This window comes from Ranitomeya imitator, chromosome 1, assembly GCF_032444005.1.
Source record: "Ranitomeya imitator isolate aRanImi1 chromosome 1, aRanImi1.pri, whole genome shotgun sequence".
In the NCBI taxonomy this organism is placed as follows: Eukaryota; Metazoa; Chordata; class Amphibia; order Anura; family Dendrobatidae; genus Ranitomeya; species Ranitomeya imitator.
Genome location: NC_091282.1, coordinates 620,600,501 through 620,627,232, shown reverse-complemented (window position 1 = coordinate 620,627,232; position 26,732 = coordinate 620,600,501).

Here is a 26,732-nt window from a genome sequence, read left to right as displayed (position 1 = left end):
TGCGGAGTTTGAAGTAAGGCATAGAGTCAGTTACTTCCTCGGTGTTCCGGCCACCGGCTACGCGCCTCAGTAGGATGTTGCCGTTTTCAGGGCACGACTCCTACTGGCTCTCCTATGTGCTTGATCTCATTTCTCACTGTTCCACAATATCCTTCGCTTCGTGTCTCTTTCTTAGGATACCGCCGCAGGGTGCGCAGGCGCGGTTCCGTAACGTTCTGTTCTGTTTGCTAGGTGCCTGCCAGGTTCCCACGCCTGACAGGGACCTCCCTGAATCTTCTCCCTGCAGCACCCCTGGCTAAGGGATGCTGCCTGAATCCAACCCAGTCAGCTTCTGACTAACTTCCTATCCAACCCCTAGTGGCCGGAGTGTGAAGTGTAATGTGTGCTGGTGATACCTGGTCAGGAGAACTCCTTTAGTGCCATCAGACGTACCATCACTCCCCTTTGTGGCAGAGCGATGTTACTGCAACAACCAGATCTCTGGTGCGCTGCACTCCCCCTGGTTAAATCCAGTACTCCTGGACTGGGAGGAAGAACAACAATACATGTTAGCAAAAGACATACAAAAATTTTGAAATGCTTGAAACAAGTAATTAGAACAATGCTTCCCTTTATGGGAGGTGGGGACACTTGAACGTTACAACAAAACAAGGTTAAATATTTTAAATAACATTCTATAAGTAACCTCTGGTACCCTTTCGGGTATTCTACTAAGTGCAAATTCTGAACAATAATTTAACTTCTCCTTTAAGGGTGTATAAGCTGAACCCACTAAAGGCTTACTATAAAGTACTATAAGACAAACTCAACTTTTTCTTTTCTTTCTAGCTTCACCAATGCAGGACCGCCTAGCTCCTTGGCTGGGCCTACTGTCATTGTCTTTCTGTCAGCAACCAACCATCTTTCTATGGTTCTCAGGAGGACTCTCTCTCTCTAACCCCTATGGGTTCACTTTCAATCTTTCCTGTCCTCAATCTCTAATAACATTATCAACAGTTTCTAAATCTCAACATTATTACAATTCTAACTTTCTTAAAACAACATTATAAATCCAGTGCAACATGTGAACATTCCCTTTAAGAGGGAACCAAGTCTCTTTGAGGTAGTGCAGATTCTCTCTGTCTGCAAGTCCGTGTGAAAGCAAGACCTTCTGTGCTGTATTCAAAGCAGTCTCTTCACAAAACCTTCTTTCTGTGTAAAACCAGTAGAGGGCACCTTTAATAAGGTGCGAACTATATAAAACAAAAGTTTTGGAATCATTCACTGTTCATGATCCGGCCGACCGGCAGTCTTTTAAAACACTGATGAACAAACAAACAAGAGGAAGAGTGATCCCGGGTAAACAAAGGGACCCCTTGGAGTTAACCCTGGACGGGTTTAAGTAGAACAAAAGAGTAGAAAGATGAACAGTTAGTCAACTATGTACATTTTCAGGTTTCCGAGGTTTATGGCTGCTCTGGTGGTCTCCGCCAGGGCCTAACCGGGCAGGCAGGTCTCGGAGGTCTGGGAAGACTAAAATCACGGTCTGTTTCCGGCATTGCGGGAGTCCAGTGAACAATCCGAAGAAGAGCAGCAGCGGCTGCCGCTGCTTCATCAAGTTCCTCCTCCAGGGACTTGGTAGCGACCAGGACGGAGGTACAGCGCTGGATATCCCAAGCCCACTAACTGTGGCCCTTCTGGTATCTGCGATAGCTTACCGCATCCCCTGGCAGCAGGATGGGACCCTTACTGTCGCCCCGCAGGCCAGCCTCCACCACCTCCCGGGTGATATGGACCCTTATTGTCGATCCTATTACCTGGACAAAGCCTCTTCCTCCCTGGGGCTGGTAAACAATCACCACTCCCCATTTCGGCAATGACCCATCCAGCAACTCACCGCGGGCCTCCCATTCCACGTCTCTAGCATATTCGGCGATCAAGTGTTTCCGATAGTCCCCCCAGGGGAAGCAGCCCATGTCCCACTCACGCGTTTCCGGGTCGAAAGATGCGGACTCCGGAACTCCACCAGCCGCGTCGGCAGTCGGGTGAAACGTCGGCGGAACACTGATCCCTGATCGGCCAGGACTCCGAGCTCTGTCACAGGTGGGGGCTCTGGCAGCTCCACGCCGTTCCTCAGGGGCGGCCATCTGGTCTGGTGCAGGCAGCGGGGGCGCCGCGGACAGCTCCCAGGACTCGATCTTCTCCAGCAGTGGCATGCCGGTAAAATCCTCCGGTGATGGGGATCTAGACTGGGCCATCTTCCTCCGTAAGCCTCCCCGGCTTTCCAGTTCCACTCCGTCTGAGTCATAGTTTCGTTTCTTCGACCTCCGCCCGCCATAAAGAATCAGGAGGTGGATCTCAGCTGCTGACGGACACGCCCTCAACACACAACAATACTTAGACTGGGCGGCCATTGCTTTTCGCACTCCTCAGTTCTTTCACGTCCACTTCCACGCCCTTCTTCTTCTCCTGCGCTCCTCGTGGCGCTGTAATGGCGGCGGTTTTGTCGGTAATCTTGCGGCAATCAGCAATACACAGTCCTTGCAACAAATCACGGTTCAAGCACAATTCAATCACAGTTCCAAGGCACACATGACCTGATTCTTCAGGCTTAAGTACAATCCTGTTCGTGACGCCAAGTTGGAGCGCCCCCAGACGCAGGGCCACAGGTTACTCGGTTCCGGTCCTCTGCTGGCTCAGTTCTGGGGATGTCACGGTGGCTGGACCCGGTCCGTGACCGTGCTAAGGGGCGTCCAATGAAAGGTGATGCAAGTCTGTCAAGGTTTAGTGAAGCCACCTGTGGTATTCGGTCAGGGTGACCGACGCTGCTTGGGGTCCACTGGGGTGATGTGATGGCAGCTTGGTGGTGTAACTTCCCACAGGTGAAGTATGTCCCCAGGGCTTCCCAGTAAGATGGATGATGATGGTGTGAGGTGCAGACAATGACGAGGACTGTTATGATGCGGTGGTTTAGGAGCAACATGGAACGAGCTCTGAAGGAAGTGGTATCTGTACTGACCGCAGTCCCTAAGCTCAACACCACACTAGAAGTAGCCGTGGGATGTACCTGTCACTCCCTAGACATCTCGACACAGCCTAAGAGCTAACTACCCCTAAAGATAGAAGCAGGAAAGCTATCTTGCCTCAGAGAAAATCCCCAAAGGATAGACTAGCCCCCCACAAATAATGACTGTGAGTGGAGAGGAAAAGACATACACAGAATGAAACCAGAATGAGCACAGGAGGCCAGTCTAGCTTGATAGATAGGACAGGATGGAATACTGTGCGGTCAGTATAAAACACTACAAAAATCCACGCAGAGTTTACAAAAATCTCCACACCTGACCAAAGGTGCGGAGGGTAAATCTGCTTCCCAGAGCTTCCAGCAAGACAGAATTAATTCATACTGATAAGCTGGACAAACATAGAAAACACAGAACGGATAAGTCCACAATCTGTGAACAGAACAGAGCAAGTAAGAACTTAGCTTAGCTGAACTGGTCAGGATAACAGGGAAATCCAAAGAGATGTGAATCCAACCAGGAACCATTTACAAGTGGCACAAGCTGAAGGAAAAGCCAGGCTTAAATAGCCAAGCAGAAACGACGATCAGGTGGAAGCAGCTGAAGACAGCTAACTCCAAGGAGCAGCCATAGCACTAGAAACCACAAGAGGGAGCCCAAGAGCAGAACTCACAAAAGTGTCACTTACAACCACCGGAGGGAGCCCAAGAGCGGAATTCACAACAGAGGACACAAGGTTGCAGTCTCTTTACCTCTTTACTGAAGACTTCAGAATCCTCAATCCAGAGTATGGTTAACAGGGCTGTCTGAGACCGGCCGGTCCAAAGGCACATCCACATTTCCCTTCACAGGTGGAAATCGTTGCTTACCAATAGCGCCTGTGTGTTGTAGTGTTACCCTGCTGAGCATTCGGAATAGTCCTCACAACTTCTGTTCTCGTTCTTTCTAGTTCTTTCTAATTCGTTCCAGATGTTTCTAGTTCTCCGTCCCCCAGGTATGTTATGGCTAGGACGCACCGGTTTGACGGGTAGGCTCGGAGCTCTTCCGGGACCCTAGAGATGCCCCTCTCCACGCGTTACCCCCTATGTCTGCGTAGGTGATGTAAGGTAGACAGCCAACCTATAATTAACTGTCCTGCGGAGTTTGAAGTAAGGCATAGTGTCAGTTACTTCCTCGGTGTTCCGGCCACCGGCTACGCGCCTCATTAGGATGTTGTCGTTCTCGGGGCACGACTCCTACTGGCTCTCCTTTGTGCTTGATCTCGTTTCTCCCTGTTCCACAATATCCTTCGTTTCGTGTCTCTTTCTTAGGATACCGCCGCGGGGTGTGCAGGCGCGGTTCCGTAACGTTCTGTTCTGTTCACTAGTGTTGAGGGAGGATCTAAAGTGATCCTTCGTTGACTCAGTGATTTCCAAATTAATCTAAAGGGCGTTGCCGGCAACTGAAAATGACCAGACGGAGACTCGTGCCTCTGTGTGGGAGATCGAGCAGATCTCTGGGCCCCCGTTTATTGTGTTGCAGTTTTATCATATTAGCAAATTCTACTTCCACCAATCAGCATAAGAACACGCTCACAGTACTTAACCTATAAGAATACAGGAAAAACTTAACCCATGAGGATACAGGAAAAATGGAAACTACAGATATGGTCGTGTCTTTTTGGCATAAAAAACATATTAACAGATGCCTCAGTCTTGTATAGCGATACACCCACGAGTCTCTTATCTGGCTCGAGTTAGAACACTCAAGGTCTTTATACCAATTATAAACCATAGCCTAGTTGAATAACAAAATGTTATCTTCGTGAGAAACAGGACAGAGTTACTTCATGGCAGCTGTAACCTTCTACCTAAATAAATAACAGAATTTATCTTTAACCAACAAGAAAATGGAGTCAAAGCACAAAATGGAGAATCTAGCACAAAATGGAGAATCTTTCATAATTTGTTCCTTCACATTAGGTGCCTGCCAGGTTCCCACGCCTGACAGGGACCCCCCTGAATCTTCTTCCTGCAGCACCCCCGGCTAATGGATGCTACCTAAATCCAACCCAGTCAGCTTCTGACTAACTTCCTATCCAACCCCTAGTGGCCGGAGTGTGAAGTGTAATGTGTGCTGGTGATACCTGGTCAGGAGAACTCCTTTAGTGCCATCAGACGTACCATCACTCCCCTTAGTGGCAGAGCGATGCTACTGCAACTACCAGATCTCTGGGGCGCTGCATTATCCTACCTTCAAACTTCGACAACACAAAAGTCTGACTTATCAGCAAAGATGGAGGAGAAACTTCAACTGCAGTATCCAGAGACAATCTCAAAGTATGCCCTGATAAATTGAGGAACAAAGAAACAGACCTAGGAACATCTCCACCCATGGAAGATGAAGAAGAAGAAAAGAGAATTCACACCGCTCTTGGAGATTTTCCCCAGTCTTGAACTCAAGTACATCAGGCCATAGTGATACCTGTTGTTACAGAACCCCCAGCACCAAGACTATGTTATGCTATATATATATATATATATTCTGTATAATAGTTTCCATGTGAAATGCATCAGTCCACAGGCTGCATCCCTGGACAAGATATTCTCTTTCTGACTTCCCCCCAGCTTTGTAATTCCCACAGTAAATACCAGCAGGCTCCGACCCCCTGCGGCTATTGTAATGTATGTCTGGCCTGCTTTTTCTATTGACCCGCCCTGTGTATCTGTGTTATATATTCTGTGTGTTGTAAATAAAGTGTGTTCTTTTTAGACTGGAAATACCTGGAGTAGCAGTCAGCTTTTATATGCTCCCATGTAGTCAAGAAATTATAGCCAGCGTCCTTCATCCAGACTCCAGCCAAAGCAGAGTGGACCTCCGGAAACACGGGGTGGTACTGAAAGAAGTACCCCAGATTGGTAGACCCCGTTACACTGGTGGCAGACATCGGGATGTGATATCCCTTCTACAGGAGGAAAGGAATGAATGGAAGACAACTACCAGAAGTTAAAGAGGACTACATTAAAAGATCTGGTGGAAGCCCGAGGGTTAATCGCCAGCAACAAAACAAAAGCGGATTTGATAGCAGGCATCATGGAACACGACAGTGCAGCACCCCCCAATGTGAATGTGGAGGAGACTGAATTCCAGAGGGAGGTAAAGAACAGACTGGCGTTCTATGGCCCAAATCCTGCAGTAGAGATCATACGAGAGGTGATGGCTGATGTGCGTACTGATCTGAAGGAAGAGATGGCCGAGCGGACCAGGATAGAGCTAACCAAGATGGAGATGGCAGAGCGGACCAAAGTGGAGCTGGCCAAGATGGAGATGGCAGAGCGGAGGGAGGAGAGTCAGCGAGCAAGGGGAGCTCTGGCCTCCGCCCAGGTACCTTCAACAGTAAGCCACAAAAAGATCCAGTATAATGCCTTCCGACAGTTGGGGGAGGCAGAGGAAGACATTGATGGCTTTCTGCAGGACTTTGAGTGGCAGTGTGCCCTTCATCAAGTGAAGCCGGAGGAACGGGTTCAAATTCTGGCCAGCAAGCTGACAGGCCGGGCAGCGGACTCCTATCGCACGGTACCTGATGAGGACTGTATGGACTATGAGCGGATCAAAGAAGTGATCTTGGCCCGGTATGCGCTGACACCAGAGGCATACCGCCAAAAGTTCCGCGGACTTATAAAACGAGTAACCGATACCCACGCTGAACGGGCCTGTAAATTATGGCGGTCACTGCTACAGTGGGTACAAGGGAGCCAAGCAACCACTAAGGAGGACGTCCTCCAGCTCTTCTTGTTAGAACGATTCTTTAATGGACTAAACCCCGAGACACAGGAATGGCTTCAGGACAGGCGACCAATGACTCTTGAGGAAGCCACTCGTCTGGCCGATGAACATCATGACGCCAGGAGGCCTCAGTTGTCCGGATCAAAGATGGTCACTAGGGGTCTGCCCATGGACTTGGAGGGTCCCAAACCACCGAAGATTGTAGGGGGACCAGCGAGAAACCCGGCCTACCACAGTTCCCCTGGGGCGCGATGTCGTCAGCTGGGCCACCTGCAAAGACAATGTCCCAACCGGACTCAGCATACCCAGTGGCCAAAGGCGGGAACAGCTACCTTCCGCCGGGCCGTTGTACACTGCTACCAAGGCGAAGCTGACCCGGCATTGGGGGCTACAACTCACCAAGGGGTGGAAGACATGGAGGAAGAGCTGCATGAAGTAGACCCCGTGCAGGCAGCCCGGGCAGATAATCGACAACAGCATCGACAGGTCGTGTGGGTTAATGGGAAACGCATGCAGGGACTAAGAGATTCCGGAGAAACTTTGACCCTTGTGAAGCCTCATCTCGTCCGGGACCAAGAGAAGACGGACCTGACAGTGGCAGTCCGTGTAGCAGGGGGAGCCATACATCGACTGCCCACTGCCAGGATTCACCTGAACTGGGGAATTGGGGATGGCCTTGATGAGGTCGGCTTGATGGAGGATTTCCCTGCAGACGTTTTGCTGGGAAATGACTTGGGGCCCATGTTGTTTGCCTTCTCAGTTGCCCCTCTGGCTGAGACATATCCTGTGACCACCCGGAGACAAGCTTGAGCTGTGAAGGCGGAATCACACTCAGAGGAGGCCCAGGTAAGACATCCCAACCCTACACATATTCCCATATCCAGACACATTTCTTGGGCCACCCCAGATGAATTTAAGAGGGAGTTACTTGAGGATCCTTCATTGGAGGGATATCGGGGGAAGGCACAGGAGGGGAGAGGGGTACTGGAAGGGGAACAGTTTATATGGAAGCAGGGACTCCTTGTAATGAACAGGTAATTCAGAACCACAATGGACCTTGAAGTTCAGAGCACACAAAGTGACCTGACAATTACCAAAAACATAGGACGAGCTCTGAGACGTGGGAACTCTGCTGACCGCAATCCCTAATCCTATCCAACCACACTAAAGGTAGCCGTGGCACTAAAGGCAGCCCCCCACATATAATGACTGTGAGTTGAGATGAAAATACAAACGTAGAGATGAAATAGATTTAGCAAAGTGAGGCCCAACTTACTGAACAGACCGAAGATAGGAAAGATTGCTTTGCGGTCAACACAAAACCCTACAAACAACCACGCAGAGGGGGCAAAAAGACCCTCCGCACCGACTAACGGTACGGAGGTGCTCCCTCTGCGTCCCAGAGCTTCCAGCAAGCAAGAAAAACCAATAAAGCAAGCTGGACAGAAAAAATAGCAAACAAAAATAACACAAGCAAAACTTAGCTTATGCAGGATAGACAGGCCACAGGAACGATCCAGGAGGAAGCAAGACCAATACTAGAACATTGGCTGGAGGCCAGGATCAAAGCACTAGGTGGAGTTAAATAGAGCAGCACCTAACGACTTAACCTCATCACCTGAGGAAGGAAACTCAGAAGCCGCAGTACCACTCTCATCCACCAAAGGAAGCTCATAGACAGAACCAGCCGAAGTACCACTCACGACCACAGGAGGGAGCTTGGCCACAGAATTCACAACAGTACCCCCCCCTTGAGGAGGGGTCACCGAACCCTCACCAGAGCCCCCAGGCCGACCAGGATGAGCCACATGAAAGGCACGAACCAGATCGGCAGCATGGACATCAGAGGCAAAGACCCAGGAGTTATCTTCCTGACCATAACCTTTCCACTTAACCAAATACTGGAGTTTCCGTCTCAAAACACGAGAATCCAAAATCTTCTCCACTATATACTCCAACTCCCCTTCAACCAAAACCGGAGCAGGAGGATCAATAGATGGAACCACAGGTGCCACGTATCTCCGCAACAATGACCTATGGAACACGTTATGGATGGAAAAAGAAGCTGGAAGAGTCAAACGAAAAGACACAGGATTAAGAACCTCCGAAATCCTATATGGACCAATGAAATGAGGCTTAAACTTAGGAGAGGAAACCTTCATAGGAATATAACGAGATGACAACCAAACCAAATCCCCAACACGAAGTCGGGGACCCACACAGCGCCTGCGGTTAGCGAAACGTTGAGCCTTCTCCTGGGACAAAGTCAAATTGTCCACTGCATGAGTCCAAATCTGCTGCAACCTATCCACCACAGTATCCACACCAGGACAGTCCGAAGACTCAACCTGCCCTGAAGAGAAACGAGGGTGGAACCCAGAATTGCAGAAAAATGGCGAAACCAAAGTAGCCGAGCTGGCCCGATTATTAAGGGCGAACTCAGCCAAAGGCAAAAAGGACACCCAATCATCCTGATCAGCAGAAACAAAACATCTCAGATATGTTTCCAAGGTCTGATTGGTTCGTTCAGTCTTGCCATTTGTCTGAGGATGGAAAGCCGAGGAAAAAGACAAATCAATGCCCATCCTAGCACAAAAGGCTCGCCAAAACCTCGAAACAAACTGGGAACCTCTGTCAGAAACGCTGTTCTCTGGAATGCCATGTAAACGAACCACATGCTGGAAAAACAATGGCACCAAATCAGAGGAGGAAGGCAATTTAGACAAGGGCACCAAATGGACCATCTTAGAGAAGCGATCACAAACCACCCAAATGACCGACATTCTTTGAGAGACGGGGAGATCCGAAATAAAATCCATAGAGATATGTGTCCAAGGCCTCTTCGGGACCGGCAAGGGCAAAAGCAACCCACTGGCATGAGAACAGCAGGGCTTAGCCCGAGCACAAATCCCACAGGACTGCACAAAAGAACGCACATCCCGCGACAGAGACGGCCACCAAAAGGATCTAGCCACCAAATCTCTGGTACCAAAGATTCCAGGATGACCAGCAAACACCGAACAATGAACCTCAGAGATAACTTTATTCATCCACCTATCAGGGACAAACAGTTTCTCCGCTGGGCAACGGTCAGGTCTATTAGCCTGAAATTTTTGCAGCACCCGCCGCAAATCAGGGGAGATGGCAGACAAAATTACCCCCTCTTTGAGAATACCCGCCGGCTCAGGCAAACCCGGAGAATCGGGCACAAAACTCCTAGACAGGGCATCCGCCTTCACATTTTTAGAGCCCGGAAGGTACGAAACCACAAAGTCAAAACGGGAGAAAAACAGCGACCAACGAGCCTGTCTAGGATTCAACCATTTGGCAGACTCGAGATAAGTCAAGTTCTTGTGATCAGTCAAGACCACCACGCGATGCTTAGCTCCTTCAAGCCAATGACGCCACTCCTCGAATGCCCACTTCATGGCTAGCAACTCTCGATTGCCAACATCATAATTTCGCTCAGCAGGCGAAAATTTCCTGTAAAAGAAGGCGCATGGTTTCATCACTGAGCAATCAGAACTTCTCTGCGACAAAACAGCCCCTGCTCCAATTTCAGAAGCATCAACCTCGACCTGGAACGGAAGCGAAACATCTGGTTGGCACAACACAGGGGCAGAAGAAAAACAATGCTTCAACTCCTGAAAAGCTTCCACAGCAGCAGAAGACCAATTGACCACATCAGCACCCTTCTTAGTTAAACCAGTCAACGGTTTAGCAATACTAGAAAAATTATTGATGAAGCGACGATAAAAATTAGCAAAGCCCAGGAATTTCTGCAGACTCTTCAGAGATGTTGGCTGAGTCCAATCATAAATGGCCTGAACTTTAACAGGGTCCATCTCGATAGTAGAAGGAGAAAAAATGAACCCCAAAAATGAAACCTTCTGAACACCAAAGAGACACTTTGACCCCTTCACAAACAAAGAATTAGCACGCAGGACCTGGAACACCATTCTGACCTGCTTCACATGAGACTCCCAATCATCCGAGAAGACCAAAATATCATCCAAGTATACAATCAGGAATTTATCCAGGTACTCTCGGAAGATGTCATGCATAAAGGACTGAAACACTGATGGAGCATTAGAAAGCCCGAATGGCATAACCAGGTACTCAAAATGGCCCTCGGGCGTATTAAATGCTGTTTTCCATTCATCGCCCCGTTTAATACGCACAAGATTATATGCACCACGAAGATCTATCTTGGTGAACCAACTAGCCCCCTTAATCCGAGCAAAGAAATCAGATAGCAGCGGCAAGGGGTACTGAAATTTGACCGTAATTTTATTTAGAAGGCGGTAATCAATACAAGGTCTCAGCGAACCATCCTTCTTGGCCACAAAAAAGAACCCCGCTCCCAATGGCGACGATGACGGGCGAATATGACCCTTCTCCAAAGACTCCTTCACGTAACTCCGCATAGCGGCGTGCTCAGGTACAGATAAATTAAACAGTCGACCCTTAGGAAACTTACTACCAGGAATCAAATCGATAGCACAATCACAATCCCTATGCGGAGGTAGGGCATTGGACTTGGGCTCATCGAATACATCCCGGTAATCAGACAAGAACTCTGGGACCTCAGAAGGGGTGGATGATGAGATAGACAGAAATGGGACATCACCATGTACCCCCTGACAACCCCAGCTGGACACAGACATTGATTTCCAATCTAATACTGGGTTATGGACTTGTAGCCATGGCAACCCCAACACGACCACATCATGCAGATTATGCAACACCAGAAAGCGAATATCCTCCTGGTGCGCAGGAGCCATGCACATGGTCAGCTGGGTCCAATACTGAGGCTTATTCTTGGCCAAAGGCGTAGCATCAATTCCTCTCAATGGAATAGGACACTGCAAGGGCTCCAAGACAAACCCACAGCGCCTAGCAAACTCCAAGTCCATCAAATTCAGGGCAGCGCCTGAATCCACAAATGCCATGACAGAATAGGAAGACAAAGAGCAGATCAAAGTAACGGACAAAAGAAATTTCGACTGTACCGTACCAATGGTGGCAGACCTAGCGAACCGCTTAGTGCGCTTAGGACAATCGGAGATAGCATGAGTGGAATCACCACAGTAGAAACACAGCCCATTCTGACGTCTGTGTTCTTGCCTTTCAGCTCTGGTCAAAGTCCTATCGCACTGCATAGGCTCAGGTTTATGCTCAGATAAAACCGCCAAATGGTGCACAGATTTACGCTCACGCAAGCGTCGACCGATCTGAATGGCCAAAGACATAGACTCATTCAGACCAGCAGGCATAGGAAATCCCACCATGACATCCTTAAGGGCTTCAGAGAGACCCTTTCTGAAAATAGCTGCCAGCGCACATTCATTCCATTGAGTGAGCACGGACCACTTTCTAAACTTCTGACAATAAATCTCTATCTCATCCTGACCCTGACACAGAGCCAGCAAATTTTTCTCTGCCTGATCCACTGAATTAGGTTCATCGTACAGCAATCCGAGCGCCAGAAAAAACGCATCAATATTACATAATGCAGGATCTCCTGGCGCAAGGGAAAATGCCCAGTCTTGAGGGTCACCACGTAATAAAGAAATAATGATCTTAACTTGTTGAACTGGGTCACCAGAGGAGCGGGGTTTCAAAGCCAGAAATAGTTTACAATTATATTTAAAATTCAAAAACTTAGCTCTATCTCCAGAAAATAACTCAGGAATAGGAATTTTAGTTTCTAACATAGGATTCTGAACCACTAAATCTTGAATATTCTGTACATTTATAGCGAGATTATCCATCAAAGAGAACAGACCCTGAATGTCCATGTCCACACCTGTGTTCTGAACCACCCTGATGTAAAGGGGAAAAGAAAGACAGAACACAGTGCAAAGAAAAAAAAATGGTCTCAGAACTTCTCTTTTCCCTCTATTGAGAAGCATTAGTACTTTGGGCCTCCAGTACTGTTATGAACAGGTAATTCAGAACCACAATGGACCTTGAAGTTCAGAGCACACAAAGTGACCTGACAATTCCCAAAAACATAGGACGAGCTCTGAGATGTGGGAACTCTGCTGACCGCAATCCCTAATCCTATCCAACCACACTAAAGGTAGCCGTGGAGCGCTCCTGACCAGTCCTATGCGCCTCGAGCACAGCCTGAGAAACTAGCTAGCCCTAAGAAAGAAAAATAAGCCTACCTTGCCTCAGAGAAATACCCCAAAGGAAAAGGCAGCCCCCCACATATAATGACTGTGAGTTGAGATGAAAATACAAACGCAGAGATAAAATAGATTTAGCAAAGTGAGGCCCAACTTACTGAACAGACCGAAGATAGGAAAGATTGCTTTGCGGTCAACACAAAACCCTACAAACAACCACGCAGAGGGGGCAAAAAGACCCTCCGCACCGACTAACGGTACGGAGGTGCTCCCTCTGCGTCCCAGAGCTTCCAGCAAGCAAGAAAAACCAATATAGCAAGCTGGACAGAAAAAATAGCAAACAAAAATAACACAAGCAAAACTTAGCTTATGCAGGATAGACAGGCCACAGGAACGATCCAGGAGGAAGCAAGACCAATACTAGAACATTGGCTGGAGGCCAGGATCAAAGCACTAGGTGGAGTTAAATAGAGCAGCACCTAACGACTTAACCTCATCACCTGAGGAAGGAAACTCAGAAGCCGCAGTACCACTCTCATCCACCAAAGGAAGCTCATAGACAGAACCAGCCGAAGTACCACTCACGACCACAGGAGGGAGCTTGGCCACAGAATTCACAACACTCCTCTACCGGATCACAGAGCAGCACCACACAGGGACGAGCCCCACTATAAAACGACAGCTGGTAGTTCCCAAGAAGTATAGGCAGGAGTTACTGCGAATCTCTCATGACATACCCTTGGCCGGGCACTTCGGCGTCAGTCGCACCAGGCATCGACTGACACAAAACTTCTTTTGGCCGGGGGTAACCTATGATGTTCGTCAATACTGCCAGACCTGTGACAGTTGCCAGCGCATTGGCAAGAGGGAAGATCGATGCAAGGCCAAATTACGCCCCCTCTCCATTGTGGAGGAACCATTTAGCCAAGTAGCGGTCGATCTGATAGGGCCGTTAGCCAAACCCAGTCCGTCAGGGAAAAGGTATATATTGACAGTGGTAGATTATGCCACATGGTATCCAGAGGCGGTTGCGTTACCTAACATACTGGCAGAGACGGTGGCGGCTGCCCTGCTCCAGGTTTTCTCACGGGTTGGATTTCCCCGGGAGATTATCTCAGACCAGGGTACCCAGTTTACAGCAGAGGTGACCAACCAACTGTGGAAGCTGTGCGGCGTAAAGTCCATTAGAAGCGCCCCATACCACCCGCAAACCAATGGGTTGTGTGAACGCTTTAACGGGATGTTAAAACAACTCATTGGGACTTTTACCACGACCTACTGGGACTGGGAGAAATTCTTGCCTCACCTCCTGTTTGCCTATCGAGAGGTGCCCCAAGAATCCACGGGGTTCTTCCCATTCGAACTGGTATACGGGAGACGGGTAAGGGGACCCCTAGACTTAGTGCTAGAACACTGGGAAGGGGAGGGCATCATAGAAGGGGTTCCTATTGTACCCTATGTGCTGGAATTCCGGGACCGCCTACAGGAGCTGACCCAGGCTGTACGTGGGAACATGCAGGCGGCCCAGCGGTGCCAGCGCGTATGGTACGATCGGAGGGCCAGAGAGCGTACCTTGGAAATAGGGCAGAAGGTCCTGGTGTTAGAGCCCACTAGGCAGAACAAGTTCCAAGCTGCATGGCAGGGGCCCTACCAGGTAGTGGGGAAAATAGCCGACACCACCTATAATGTCGCCGATTGTGACGACCCCAGGGTTATCCGCATGTTCCACGTGAATATGCTGAAGCCCTATCGGGAGCGCCCTGAAGAGGTAGTGGCCATCTGTGCACCTGAAGCAGAGGATTTAGCCGGACTTCCCTTGCCAGATGTTTTAGGGGAGAGGACTCAGTCTAAAACATGGGACCAGGTACACTGGGGTGAAGACTTAGGTCCCCGGGAGAGACAGCAGGCGGAGGAGTTGTTGAGGCAGCGACAGAGGATGTTTTTTGGGGAAACCCGGGTACACTCACCTGGAACAACACAAGGTTGAGACCCAGGATCAGACCCCCCTGCGACAACCCCCCCTTCCGCGTCCCTGAGTCTGTACGAGAAGGGATGTGACAAGAGATACAAGAGATGTTGCATTTAGGGGTCATTGAAGAGTCAGATAGTCCCTGGGCATCCCCCGTAGTGTTAGTGCCCAAGAAGGATGGGACTACACGGTTTTGTGTAGACTATCGTAAGCTCAATGAGAAAACAGTGACGGATGCGTATCCCATGCCGCGTGTGGATGACTTGTTAGACCGGCTGGCGGTGGCAAAGTATTTGACCACCATCGATTTATGCAAAGGCTACTGGCAGATTCCCCTTAGTCCTGATGCTATTCCCAAGTCGGCATTTGTCACCCCGTTTGGCTTATTCCAGTTTCGAGTTATGCCATTCGGGATGAAGACTGCCCCGGCGACCTTCCAGAGGCTGGCTGACCGGCTTCTAGATGGTCTCCAGGACTATGCGTGTGCCTACCTGGATGACATCGCCATCTACAGCGCGACATGGGAAGAGCATCTAAATCACCTAGAGACAGTATTGTCCAAGCTCCAACACCGCACCCTCCTGCTTACCTTATGTTGTAACGGATATTTATCTGTTGAAGTTTTCCATTAAAATTCACGCTTTCCACTGCAGAATTTGGGGTGAGTGCTGCATATTTTCTTACTTATGAGCATACATGAACTATTGGTTTTCAGCTGCTGTGCACCGAATACCCCGTAGTAAGCGTGACGCCTAATGCTCTGGATCCTATCTATGGTCCTTGCTGCTGCATAAAGTATCGCTCTAGTGCCGTCCTATTCTATAACTCTTTGTGTATTAGACAGGATCCACAAGGCCGGAATCACCCTGAACCCAAACAAGTGTCACGTGAGCAATGCAGAGGTTCAGTATTTAGGGCATTGGGTGGGAAGTGGGAAACAGAGACCAGAACCAGCCAAGATTGAGGCCATAGCCAAATGGCCCACCCCACGCACTAAAACCCAGGTCATGGCATTTCTAGGGACAGTGGGGTATTACAGGAAATTCGTTCCCAATTACAGCAGCGTGGCCAAGCCCCTCACTGATCTGACCCGTAAGAATCAACCCCGCCAGGTAACCTGGACCCCAGAGTGTGAGGAAGCCTTCCGCCAGCTAAAGGACGCCCTCACCAATACCCCGGTATTGGCCGCACCCGATCCAACTAAACGTCTCCTGGTTCACACAGACGCTTCTATGTTTGGATTGGGGGCAGTACTAAGCCAAGTCGGGCCGGACGGCCAAGAACACCCGGTAGCTTACCTGAGTCGGAAACTACTGCCCCGTGAAGTAAGCTATGCGGCCATTGAGAAGGAGTGCCTGGCAATAGTATGGGCACTCAAAAAGTTACAACCATATTTGTATGGATGACAGTTTTCCCTCCTAACGGACCATAATCCCCTAGTCTGGCTTAATCGGGTCTCCGGAGACAACGCCAGATTACTGCGGTGGAGTTTAGCCCTACAACCTCTGGACTTCACCATCCACTACAGACCCGGCAAACAAAACGGTAATGCCAATGGACTAAGTCGACAAACGGAACTTGTACCAACCCCATAAACTTCGGTCATCCCCAAACCGATCCGTTAAGGATCAGACTGTGTATGCCGATCGCGTCGGTGAAAAGGGGAGCCGTGTTACAGAACCCCCAGCACAAAGAATATGTTATGCTATATATATATATTCTGTATAATAGTTTCCATGTGAAATGCATCAGTCCACAGGCTGCATCCCTGGACAAGATATTCTCTTTCTGACCTCCCCCCAGCTTTGTAATTCCCACAGTAAATACCAGCAGGCTCCGGCCCCCTGCGGCTATTGAAATGTATATCTGGCCTGCTTTTTCTATTGACCCGCCCTGTGTATCTGTGTCATATATTCTGTGTGTTGTAAATAAAGTGTGTTCTTTTTAGACTGGAAATACCTGGAGTAGCAGTCAGCTTTTATATGCTCCCATGTAGTCAAGAAATTATAGCCAGCGTCCTTCATCCAGACTCCAGCCAAAGCAGAGTGGACCTCCGGAAACACGGGGTGGTACTGAAAGAAGTACCCCAGATTGGTAGACCCCGTTACACCTGTCTTAACCTTTCTAACCTTTCCCCAGGCGGAAATACAGGAAGAAGTGACTCAGAACCATCCTGAACCAGGTTCAAGCAGCAAACGTCACCCCAGCAGTGAAACCAGAAAATCCACCCTCTGCTATTGGTGAATCTGTCAGACCTATGGTGAATCTAAGAATACGCAGAAGCTTGCCCAGTTTGCCAATACAATGCAGACATACAAGTAGTACACACACTAGTGGGTCCACTACAGTAACAGCAGACATGTTAGAGCAGGGACTACGCAGGTCAGCTCGTTACAAGGATTAAAAATGTCAATAATTGCTGTTAAGTGTTTAAATTGCTTTCTTACATTTGTTACAGGTTTAAAATGGACAATAGGGTTATGGGCAGTGAATTACCCAAAAATTGTATTTGTACATAGTTGGCACCCTCAAGGTGCACACTGGTTCTACCCACATTGCCAACGTGGGTAGGGCCTTGCTTGCTTGTTTCTTCACAGACCCGAAGCAAAAACCATCTGACGTGGCAAACCCTTTGTCTGGATACGCCTTGTAGCCCGCCCAAGCCCAACGTTGGGGTTAATGACGGGTCCCTCGCTTCGTTGCTTCTGTTATAAAGTTAATGATTGACTTGAGTATTAAATTTCACTACCTCAGTATTGAAATACTTGAAAGTTGGCTTGTTGCACTTTGCTAGTTAGAATTGTATATTGCATGCTAGAAAGATAATATGTTAAAAAGTTAATATAGTGAATAAAAATAAATTGAAACTTGAAGTTAGATAGTGTTGTTTGCAGAAAGTATTAAAGATGTCAGATGTTGCACTTTTGAACCAGATGGACTTGACATACTATACCCGTAGGGGTAGGAGAATTCTGCACTTTGAAAGAGAATAAAAATAAAGAAAATGTTTGTTTTGCACTCTAAAGCCTCAAGATAGTATACCCGTAGAGGTAATAGCATTTCATAGTTAGTCAATTGTTGCACTGTTTTATTAAATTGTTTTATTCTTAAAAATAGGCCTACAATGTGCATATGTTTTGTAATGTTCAAGTGTTCTCACCTGCCATAAAGGGAAGCTTTAGCTATAATATTAATTTGTTTTATAAGTTCATAGCATTCCAAAAATAGTATGTCTTTTTGCTAATTTGTATTGTTGTTCTTTGTTTTCCCTGTCCGAGAGTACTGGATTTAATGTGGGGAGTGTGGCGCCCCAGGGTCCTGGTCATCACAGTAACATTGCTTTCCTCACAGGGAGAGTGATGTTACGCTTGAAGGCAAGAAGGGATAACTGTAGCCAGGTACAACAAACATGCAACACATTCACACTCCAGGCCACCAAAGGGAGCTTTTCATCAATTTTACTAGGTGACTCCCCATATATATATATATAACTGGCAGATTGGAGGGAGAATAGTTAGTCAGAGCTGGAGACAGTTCTTGCCAGGACACAGACTGGATCAATCTGAGGCAGAAGAGGGCTTACGGAGCTGTGTAGCCACAGTGCAACAGTTTCCGGAAAGTGACATTCTGAAAGCTGAATTGATTGCAGTGAACGTTCAAGAGAGCAAAGCACAGGAGAGGATGTCAGGGTCAGGGGGAGGCCAGACCTGAGCAGGCTGCCTCCTTCTGAGGCGCAGAGACCGGTAGCCGGGACACCAAGGTTGTAAGGACCTCTATGACTTATATCAGAGACCGGCAGGACAGCTGCTCTCCAAGTTACCTGTCCGCCTTAATACCCAGGAGACACGGTGACACCTTTAGAGCCTGGGGCATGCTAGAGTCCCTATAAACAGACTCAAGTCACCAGTCATACGGGTTATGTCCTATCCTAAACAAGGGACAGAGAGATAATGGAGCGCCCCCACGTAAGGGCAATGGAGTACTTGGTACCGGGTCCTTCAGTTCATTCAGCGAGGATGTCACGGTGGCCCTACCTGGACCGTGGCCCTATTAGGGGCGTCCAATAAAAGGCAGAGTTCATAGATAACGGTAGTGTTCGTGACGCCACCTGTGGTATTCGGTCAGGGTGACCGACGCTGCTTAGGGGTCCACTGGGGTGATGTTATGGCAGCTAGATGGTGTACTTTCCCACAGGTGAAGTATTTCCCCATGGCTTCCCTTAAGTGTAGATGATGATGGTGGATGATGTAAGGCGCGGCGAATAACGAGGACACAATGGGTGCAGTCTCTTTACCTTTACTGAAGGCTTCAGCATCCTCAGTCCAGAGTGCCAGATAACAGGGTAGGCAGGGTCCGGCCGGTCTGCTGGCAATTCCAGAGTCCCCTTTTCAAGGTGGAAATCAGTAGCCTTCCCCTTGCGCACAGTAACGTAGTAGGTCCCTACTTGCATAAGCTACCATAAGGTCCTCACTGTTGTTACTTCTCTCTCTCTGTCCCCCAGATGCATAGGACAAACCCGTATGACGGTGATGGCCTGAGGCTATTTTATAGGGACCCTAGAGATGCCCCTCCTCCACAATTGCCACCGTGTCTGCTTAGGTGTTTAGGTCGGACAGCCAACTTGGAATTGACTGCCCTGCCGGTCTCTGAAGTAAAGCGTAGAGTCTATTACTCCCTCGGTGTTCCGGCCACCGGATCTGCGCTTCAGATGAAGGCAGCCTGCTTCTAGCTGGTCTCCCACTGATGTTTCACTCCTGATGCTACTTCTTTTCTCACTCACTACAGCACAATTCCTTTCGTGTCCTTTCTTAGGACGCTGCCGCATGGGTTGCAGGCGCAGCTCCGTGTCCTTCTTCCTCTCTTCCTCAGACTTCAGTCTGGATCTGACCAGGGATCACCCCAGCCAGCTCGACCGGGAGACCTCTTCTCGTCGGTCCCCAGCCAGGAACTCTTCTCTCCTCCTTCTGACTGACTAACTTCCTAACCAACCCTCCAGTTTTACCCTATGTGAGGAGTGGCCTAATAGATAGAACCCTTTGCTCCCCCTGGTGGACTGACGTGTGAAGTGTGTGTGTGGCTGTGATACCTGGCAAGGTGAACTCCTTTGGTGCCATCAGACGTAAAATCACTAACCCTGGTGGAAGAACGACATTACTGCAACGACCAGGACTCTGGGGCGCTGCAATAACATCTGTGAGGACCTTATCTGAAGCCATAGGCAGTAAGGGATTACAACACCACTGCGCTAGAGGAAGGATTTTAACTCCACTTGGTAAAGGGAACTCTGGATTCGCTTCCAAGCTGGCCGGTCCCAGCCTGCCCTGTGATTTGGTGCCGTGGACTGTGGCTGCCTGAAGTCTTCAGTAAACAAGGTAAATAGACTGCAAACCTGCATCCTCGTTCTTTACTGTGCCATTCACCATCTTCCATCTACACACCGGGAGTCCTGGGGATTCACTTCACCTGTGGGAAGTTATACCATCTAGCTGCCATAACATCACCCCAGAGGACCCCTTAAAGCAGTGTCCGTCCCCACTGACCGAATACCACAGGTGGCGTCACGAACTTAAACTTTATTCCCTTTAAAGACCATTCCCTTTTATATGGGCACCCAGGGCCACGGACCAGGTCACCACCGTGACATCCCCCTGTGAACTCAGGACCCGGTACCGAGTACCTCATGGCCCTGGCGGGCGACTCACCTGCACTGTCATTGGTGCTCTAAAGAGCGCCAGAATTGCAGGGCGGAGACCTGAGCTCCCGCTGAATAAAACTGGAAATACTTGGTGCTCGCCGAGTACACCGAGCATAGTGATAGTCGGGTGAATAACGAGTAGTGGCGAGCACGTTCGCTCATCACTAGTAAAAAAGCCTCTAAATTAACCTTGTCTAGGTGGATCAAGTCTACTATAGCACTACCATATGAGTCAGAGAAAAAAGATCCCCCGCTTAAAATTTAAGCCCACTCTACAAGAGCAATTTCTGTTTCCTGGGCCGAACAGCATTGGCTTGCATAGACCATATTTGCAGGGCAGCAACTTGGTCCAATATAACAACCTTCCGTAAACATTATGAGTTAGATGTGATGTCAGGTCAGCAATTGTCCTACAGACGAAAGGTCCTACAAGCAGTAGTCCCACCCTAGAATGAAATTTATTTGGTATTTCTCATGTCATGCTGTCATGAGGGACGTCCTGGGAAAACACAAATTAGACCTACCGGTAATTTTTAAGGTACCGTCACACCAAGCGACGCTGCAGCGATACCGACAACGATGTCGATCGCTGCAGCGTCGCTGTTTGGTCACTGGAGAGATGTCACACAGACAGCTCTCCAGCGACCAACGATCCCGAAGTCCCCTGGTAACCAGGGTAAACATCGGGTTACTAAGCGCAGGGCCGCGCTTAGTAACCCGATGTTTACCCTGGTTACCAATGTAAATGTAAAAAAACAAACACTACATACTTACCTTCCGTTTCTGTCCTCCGGCGCTCTGCTTTCCTCTGCACTGTCAGCGCCGGTCAGCCGGAAAGCAGAGTGGTGACGTCACCGCTCTGCTTTCCGGCTGGCCGGCGCTCACAGCCAGTGCAGAGAAGCACAGCACCGGTGGACAGACACGGAAGGTAAGTATGTAGTGTTTTTTTTTTTTTTTACGTTTATGCTGGTAACCAGGGTAAACATCGGGTTACTATGCGCGGCCCTGCGCTTAGTAACCCGATGTTTACCCTGGTTACCAGTGAAGACATCGCTGGATCGGCGTCACACACACCGATCCAGCGATGTCAGCGGGAGATCCAGCGACGAAATAAAGTCTTGGACTTTCCTCAGCGACCAACGATCTCCCAGCAGGGGCCTGATCGTTGGTCGCTGTCACACATAACGATTTCCTTAACGATATCGTTGCTACGTCACAAAAAGCAACGATATCGTTAACGATATCGTTATGTATGACGGTACCTTTAGTGATGAGCGAATATACTCGCTATATATATACTCGGGTTGCCTGGTTTCTAGGGAATCCCCACATGTACTTATGCTGGCTAAGAGATGTAAATCATTCAGCTGAGGTCCTGAAAACTAAATCTCCGAGCACTAAAAAATACTCGGAAGACACCCGGCAACGAGTATATTCGCTCATCACTGGTAATTATATTTCGAGGAGTCCATCATGATAGCACCATTACATTCCCTCCCCTGAACTTTGAAACTAATGTGAGTTAACATTTGCGTGTAAGAGTTAAATAAAATAGAGTTGCATCCATCCTGTCGTAGTGATTGGTAAAAGACACTGGGGTTGAGGCAGAAGGGGGGGCTTTTAACCTCTCGTGTGTTTCCTGTCCCTAGAGGATAAATGGGAATACCTTCTGTCATGCTGTCATGATGGACTCCTGGAAATATAATTACTGGTAGGTCTAATTTGTAATTTTCCAGCGTTTTTTACATCCTCTTGAGGTCTTCTTTTTTACTGACTTTTTTAAGAAGTAAAAAAAAAAAAAAAAGAAGTTTTTATCATCAAACCATACCAACCCATGAAACAAAATAATCAGGTCAATGTTACTGCAAAAACAAAACCCAAAATCCAGTGGTAGAGTTGCTGTATTTTGTCTGTATGTTTCTTGTTGCTTTTCATTATCACATTTTCCTATTTTTAGGCATGTAATATGGTAAAATGATGGTGTTATTCAACATAGCAACTCGCCCTGCCAACAAGCAAACCAAAAGTTATGACAAGGAAAGTAAGGAGGAAAAAAGTGAAGAACAAAAAATGTTTGTCACCATGAAGTTAAAAAAACCTTCCAAAACTAAATTTAAAAAAAAAATAACCTATTACCTATAACCTAGAACCAGTAAAGGTACCTTCACACTGACCAACTTCACAACGATATCGCTAGCGATCTGGGACGTTGCAGCGTCCTGGATAGCGATATCGTTGTGTTTGACATGCAGCAGCGATCTGGATCCTGCTGTGACATCGTTGGTCGGAGCAGAAAGTCCAGAACTTTATTTCGTCGCTGGACTCCCTGCAGACATCGCTGAATCGGCGTCTGTCAGCGCCGGCCAGCCGTAAAGCAGAGCACAGCGGTGACGTCACCGCTGTGCTTTACGGCCAGCCGGCGCTCACAGTCAGTGCATGAAAGCACAGCGTCGGGGGACAGACACCGGAATGTAAGTATGTAGTGTTTTTTTTTTTTACATTAGCACTGGTAACCAGGGTAAACATCGGGTTACTAAGCGCGGCTCTGCGCTTAGTAACCCGATGTTTACCCTGGTTACCAGGGGACTTCGCATAGTTGGTCGCTGGAGAGCTGTCTGTGTGACAGCTCTCCAGCGACCACACAGCGACGCTGCAGCGATCAACATCGTTGTCTATATCGCTGCAGCGTCGCTAAATGTGACGGTACCTTAAGGAAACCTGACAGTAAATGTTTAACTTCCTGCAGCATCTCCACAGGGAAATGAAGTATTGCATGGTGTTAATTTAAATCAATAGGCTGTGTGTGAAATACAGAATGGGATGGGTCTTCCAGAGTGGGACATATGGTTTAGCAACAGCACCAGAAAACATATTGGTCAATAGGAGATTAGCACTAAGTAGTGCAAAAGAACCCAAGAACTAGGGGAAACCCCAACTCCATATCATATGCCAAAGAAGGAGAATAAAGGAGTGTATAGGTATAAAAGATTATATTTTATTCACAATACATAATACAATAAAATGCAAAAGTACAAAATCAATAAGGTGCATAAGGATGGAATAAGGAAGGAACCCCCGGTGTGAGTGGCCTGCTCAATCAATAAATATCTAGGCAGAGAGCTGGTTAATATAATATTAGTGCCAGTCAAACAAGTAAAGATCACCACAAAGGCTCATTGGGCATAAAGAGCAACGCTTACCAATATGTATAGCAGACAACAGACAGTGGGTTGGATCCAAAATAGCCCTCAGCGCGCGTTTCGCTTCTTTAAGTAGGTGCTTTCTCAAGGGGATGTGCATAACTGAAAGTCACAAGCACCTCAAAATATCATTGGTGGCCGGTCACGTGATCGATCACATGCTATGTCTCAGCCAATGAAAATGGCTCTGATGGCGCATACGCATGACAACCACAAAGTCCTGTGTCAGAAACCAGCATCAAACGTCACCGCACATGCACAAGGTGAGGAACAAGTCCAAAAATCATGTGTGGGAGGTATGACTGACGCTGCACCTGAATCGCCCGCCAGGGCCATGGGGTACTCGGTACCAGGTCCAGTACTTAAGGGGATGTGTCACGGTGGCAACCCAGTCCGTGGCCCTGGGCGCCCATGTAAAAGGGGAAGGTCTTTAAAGGGAACAAAAGTTTATATTGGTGATGCCACTTGTGGTATTTGGTCAGTGGGGACCCTCGCTGCTTTAAGGGGTCCTCTGGGGTGATGTTATGCCTGCTAGATGGTATAACTTCCCACAGGTGAAGTATGTCCCCAGGGCTTCCCAGTGTGTAGATAGTAGAATGTTGAGAGGTGCAGTAAGGAACAAAGACACAGGTTTGCAGTCTCTTTACCTTGTTTACTGAAGACTTCCCTCGTGGGAAAAGAAGAACAACAATATTTTAGCAAAAAGACATACAATTTTTGAAATGCTATAAAACATGTAAAACAAGTTAATATTATAAACTGAAGCTTCCCTTTATGGGATGTGAGAACACTTGAACGTTGCAAGAACATATTTACATTGTAGGCCTACTTTTAGGAATAGAACAATTTAATGGAACAGTGCAACAATTGACTAACTATGAAAAACTATTACCGCTACAGGTATACTATCTTAAAGCTTCACAGTGCAAAACAAGCATTTTCTTTATGCAAAGTGCAGAACTCTTCTAGCAACGGAGACTACCCTTACAGGTGTGCTACATCAAATCCATCTGATTCAAAAGTGCAACATTAGACATTTTCACTACTTCCTGCACACAACACTATCTAACTTCAAGATTAAATTTTTATTTTTATTCACTATATTAACTCTTTAATATATTAACTAGCTGGCATATAAAGTACAATTCTATCTAACTCTGGACATTGGTACATTGGTTCAGCAAAGTGCATCAAGAAAACATTCCCTTTAAGGGTGCAAACAACATTCAAGTCTCTTAATACTGAGGTAGTGCAATTTAATACTCAAGTCAATCAATACTTTAGAACAGCAGCAACGAAGCGAGGGACCCGTCATTAACCCCTAATGTTGTCCTTGGGTGGGCTACTAGGCGTGTATCCAGACCCGGATTCCTGCTGCGACAAATGGGTTTTTCTTCTGGTCTCTGAAAAACAAAGCAACTTTCACAGCAAGATTAGAAACAGTCTTTTTTAACCCCTTCCCGACCCATGACGCCATGTAGGCGTCATGAAAGTCGGTGCCAATCCGACCCATGACGCCTATGTGGCGTCATGGAAAGATCGCGTCACTGCAGATCGGGTGAAAGGGTTAACTCCCATTTCACCCGATCTGCAGGGACAGGGGAAGTGGTAGTTTAGCCCAGGGGGGGTGGCTTCACCCCCCCGTGGCTACGATCGCTCTGATTGGCTGTTGAAAGTGAAACTGCCAATCAGAGCCATTTGTAATATTTCACCTATTAAAACTGGTGAAATATTACAATCCAGCCATGGCCGATGCTGCAATATCATCGGCCATGGCTGGAAACACTAATGTGCCCCCACCCCACCCCACGAATCGCCCTCCCAGCCCTCCGATCTGTCCGGTACACTGCCCCGCTCCCCTCCGTCCTGTGCTCCGCTCCCCCCCATGCTCTTGTCCGCTCACCCCTGTGCTCCAATCACCCCCCCATGCTCCAATCACCCCCCTGCACTCCGATCAACCCCCCCGTGCTCCGTTCCACCCCCCGTGCTCCGTTCCACCCCCCCGTGCTCCGTTCCACCCCCCCGTGCTCCGTTCCACCCCTCCCGCATTTTGATCCACCCCCCATGCTCCGTTCCCCCCCCCCATGCTCCCCCCCCACCCCATCATACTTACCGATCCTGCCGGGGTCCGTCAGTCTTCTCCCTGGGCGCCGCCATCTCCAAAATGGTGGGCGCATGCGCAGTGCACCCGCCGAATCTGCCGGCCGGCAGATTCGTTCAAAGTGCATTTTGATCACTGAGATATAATCTATCACAGTGATCAAAATAAAAAAATAATAAATGACCCCCCTTTGTCACCCGCATAGGTAGGGACGATAAAAAAATTAAGAATTTTTTTTTTTTACTGTAATGTTAGAATAGGGCTAGGGTTAGGGCTAGGGTTAGGGTTAGGGCTAGGGTTAGGGTTAGGGCTAGGGCTAGGGTTAGGGGTAGGGTTAGGGGTAGGGTTAGGGTTAGGGTTAGGGCTAGGGTTAGGATTAGGGTTTCGGTATGTGCACACGTATTCTGGTCCTCTGCGGATTTTTCCGCTGCGGATTTCATAAATCCACAGTGCTAAACCGCTGCGGATTTATGGCGGATTTACCGTGTTTTTTCTGTGCATTTCACTGGGGTTTTACAACTGCGATTTTCTATTGGAGCAGTTGTAAAACCACTGCGGAATCCGCACAAAGAAGTGACATGCTGCGGAATGTAAACCGCTGCGTTTCCGTGCAGTTTTTCTGCAGCATGTGTACAGCGATTTTTGTTTCCCATAGGTTTACATTGAACTGTAAACTCATGGGAAACTGCTGCGGATCCGCAGCGTTTTCCGCAGCATGTGCACATACCTTTAGAATTAGGCTATGTGCACACGGTGCGGATTTGGCTGCGGATCCGCAGCGGATTGGCCACTGCGGATTCGCAGCAGTGTTCCATCAGGTTTACAGTACCATGTAAACCTATGGAAAACCAAATCCGCTGTGCCCA